This window comes from Arachis duranensis, chromosome 1, assembly GCF_000817695.3.
Source record: "Arachis duranensis cultivar V14167 chromosome 1, aradu.V14167.gnm2.J7QH, whole genome shotgun sequence".
NCBI classification, from domain to species: Eukaryota; Viridiplantae; Streptophyta; class Magnoliopsida; order Fabales; family Fabaceae; genus Arachis; species Arachis duranensis.
In genome coordinates this window covers 70,977,943-70,981,958 of record NC_029772.3, presented here as the reverse complement: position 1 = coordinate 70,981,958, position 4,016 = coordinate 70,977,943, and the positions used below count along the sequence as shown (strand labels likewise).

The 4,016-nt window shown below is 36.5% G+C and overlaps 1 non-coding gene across 1 annotated transcript; it reads left to right on the top strand.

Moving 5' to 3' along the window:
* Window positions 1-535: 535 nt before the first annotated feature.
* Window positions 536-643, top strand: LOC127742914 (small nucleolar RNA R71). The gene has a single exon (XR_008004268.1). It is a non-coding gene; the product is annotated as a small nucleolar RNA R71 (small nucleolar RNA).
* The last annotated feature ends 3,373 nt before the right edge of the window (window positions 644-4,016 follow it).

Sequence of the window (4,016 nt, the reverse complement as noted above, 5' to 3'; positions counted from 1 at the left end):
AAGATAATGGAAAAGGCTTGCTATTGCCAAACCTATTTCTCCCACTATTATTATTATCAAAGCCTTGTTGAGGCTTCTGTTGATCCTTCCATGAGAAATTTAGATGATTTCTGCATGAAGGATTATAGGTGTTCCCATAGAATTCTCCCATGTAATTCACCTCTTCCATTGTAGGATTCTAAGGATCATAAGCATCTCTTTCAGAGGAGGTTTCTTTGGTACTACCAGATGCAACTTGCAATCCAGTCAGATTTTAAGAAATCATATTGACTTGCTGAGTCAATATTTTGTTCTGAGCCAATATGGCATTCAGAATATCAATCTCAAGAACCCTTTTCTTCTGAGTCATCCCATTATTCACAGGATTTCTTTCAGAAGTGTACATGAACTGGTTATTTTCAACCATCTCAATGAGTTCCTTGGCTTCTGCAGGGGTTTTCTTCAGATGAAGAGATCCACCAGCAAAGTGTTCCAATGACATCTTGGACAATTCAGACATGCCATCATAGAATATGCATAAGATGCTCCATTCTGAAAGCATGTCAGAAGGACACCTTCTAAGTAATTGCTTGTATCTTTCCCAAGCTTCATAGAGGGATTCACCTTCCTTTTGTCTAAATGTTTGGATTTCCACTCTAAGCTTGCTCATCTTTTGAGGTGGAAAGAATTTAGCCAAGAAAGCATTGACCAACTTTTCCTAAGAGTTCAGGCTTTCCCTAGGTTGTGAGTCCAACCATATCCTAGCTTTGTCTCTTACAGCAAAGGGGAAAAGCATAAGTCTGTAGACCTCAGGATCAACCCCATTGGTCTTAACAGTATCAAAGATCAGCAAGAATTCAGCTAAGAACTGAAGAGGATCTTCCGATGGAAGTCCATGAAACTTGCCATTCTAATGCATTAGAGAAACTAATTGAGGCTTAAGCTCAAAGTTGTTTGCTCCAATGGCACGAATTGAGATGCTTCTTCCATAGAAGTTGGAAGTTGGTGCAGTATAGTCACCAAGCATCTTCCTTGCATCTCTGGCATTGTTGTTGGGTTCGGCTGCCATGTCTGCTTCTTTTTTGAAATTTTTTGTAAGGTCCTCTCCAGAGTGTTGTGCTTTAGCTTCTCTTAGCTTCCTCTTCAGAGTCCTTTCAGGTTCAGGATCAGCTTCAATAAGAATGTTTTTGTCCCTATTTCTGCTCATATGAAAAAGAAGAGAACAAACGGAGTAGTGGAATCCTCTATGTCACAGTATAGATATTCCTTGAGGTGTCAGAGGGAAAGACGAATAGAAGAGTGAGAGGAGAGAGGGGATGAGTAATTCAAACAGAGAGAAGAGAGAGAGGGGTTCGAATAATGAGTAGAAGAGAAGTGTTAGCAATTAAATAAAATAAATAGAAAGAGATGAGAGAGAGAGAGAGAGAGTATTCGAATCTTAATTAAAAGAAGAGAAAAATATTTTTGTTTTTATTTTAATTATTGGTTAGTTTCGAAAATGAGAAGTGAAAAAGTGGTTAGGTGGTTTTGAAAAAGATAAGAAATAGTAGACTTTTGTAAAATTAAAACAAATAAGTCAAGTAGTTAGTTGAAAAAGATTTGAAAATAAATTTTAAAAAGATAAGAAGTTAGAAAAAGATTTTGAAATTAAAATTTTAACAAGATATGATTGAAATTTATTTTGAAAAAGAGTTGAAAGAGAAATTAAAAAGATTTGATTTTTAAAATTAAAGTTGATGACTTGACTAAAACTAAAAGATATGACTCTAGAATTTAAAGATTGAACCTTTCTTAACAAAAAAGTAACAAACTTGAAATTTTTGAATCAAAACATTAATTGTTAGCAAGGATTTTTGAAAAATATGAAATAAAATTAAGAAAAAGATTTTTGAAAAATTAGTTTTAGACTTTTCAAAAACATAAGAAAAAATTGAAAGATGAATATTTAAAATATGTTTGATGCAAAAAGTTATGAATTAAAACATGAAAAATTGAAAAACAAAATCGAATTGGAAACCTTCCTTGTGTCATCCTGGCGTTAAACGCCCAGAATGCTATCCATTCTGGCGTTTAACGCCCACTTGACTGCCTCTTTGGGCGTTTAATGCCCAGCCAGATACCCTGGCTGGCGTTAAACGCCAGGAATCCTTCTTTACTGGGTGTTTTTCTGAACGCCCAGAATGCTGCCAGTTCTGGCGTTAAACGCCCAGAGTGCTTCCCATTCTGCCGTTTAACGCCCAGAATGATAACTTTACTGGCGTTAAACACCCAGAATGATAGCCATTCTGGCATTTAACACCCAAAGTGCCTATTTACAGGCGTTTTAACGCCAGTGATCTCTTTTTCTATGTGATTCCTCTTCTTTATGTTCTATATTTTTTTTGAATTTTTAATGAGGAGAGAGAAAAATAACAAAATGAAACAAAATATAAAAATGTAACATCAAAACAAATAATGCATGCGAGAACACTTTGAATATCAAGACAAACACCAAGAACACTTTAAAGATCATGATGAACATCAAGAACATATTTTTGAAAATTTTTAACAAAAGAAAGACATGCAAGACACCAAACTTAGAAATTTTGAATGTTTAGACACTATGGATTCAAAAATGCATATGAAAAACAAGAAAAGTCACAAAACAAGAAAATTTAGAGATCAAACAAGGAAAATCATCAAGAACAACTTGAAGATCAAAGAAGAACACAATGCATGAATTTTCAAAATTTTTAAGAAACTTAAATTAAAAAAAATGCAGTTGACACCAAACTTAAAATTTGACACTAGACTCAAATAATAAAGAAGATTACCCAATCTAAGCAACAAGATGAACTATCAGTTGTCCAAACTCGAACAATCTCTGGCAACGGTGCCAAAAACTTGTTGCACGGAATTGTGATTCACACTTTTCACAACTCCGATACAACTAACCAGCAAGTGCACTGGGTCGTCCAAGTAATAAAACCTTACGCAAGTAAGGGTCGATCCCACGGAGATTGCCGGCTTGAAGCAAGCTATGGTCATCCTGTAAATCTTAGTAAGGAGGATTCAATTGGTTATGAGTTTTGATAATTGAAAGATAAATAAAACACAAATTAAATAAAGATACTTATGTAATTCATTGGAGGGAATTTTAGATAAGCATTTGGAGATGCTTTGCTGCTTCTGAACCTCTGCTTTCCTATTGTCTTCATCCAATCATGCGTGCTCCCTTCCATGGCAAGCTGTATGATCCTCTCAGTGAAAATGGTCCAGCTACGGTTTCTGTACGGCTAATCAACTGTCAGATTACTCGTCTCGGATGAAAAATATCAAGCACAGCTACCGCACGGCTAATCATCTGTCGGTTCTCACTTGTGTCAGAATAGGATCTCTCTATCCTTTTGCACACTGTCAATGCGCCCAGCATTCGTGAGTTTGATGCTCATCACAGTTATCCCATCCCAGATCATTCTCAAAATACCACAAACAAGGCTTAGACTTTCCGGATCTCAAGAATGCTGCCAACTAGTTCTAGCCTATACCACGAAGGTTCTAACCACACGAACTCGGTCCGTGGATCAGAGACCCAAGAGACTATACTCCAGCTGTCGTCCAATGACTATGTTGAACATCATGTAGACCGCTTGTGGGTGTCAGGCACGTGGATCTTGGCTAAGCGAGTAACGAAGATAGTGGGTGATGTCACGGGGTACCTCTTCATTCTGACTTAACTGAATTAAGTACGAGAGTATATCTTGGAGAAGAAGTAAGCATGAATTGGAAGAGAAACAATAGTACTTGCATTAATTTAAGAAGAACAGCAGAGCTCCACACCTTAATCTATGAGGTGTAGAAACTCCACCGTTGGAAAATACATAAGAGAAAAAGGTCTAGGCATGGCCGAATGGCCAGCCTCCCTAAATGTGCAAAATGATCTAAAGTGATCAAAAAAGCTCCCAATACAATAGTAAAAGGTGCTATTTATACAAAACTAGTTACTAAGGTTTACAGAAAATAAGTAACTAAGTGCAGATAGTGCAAAAATCCACTTC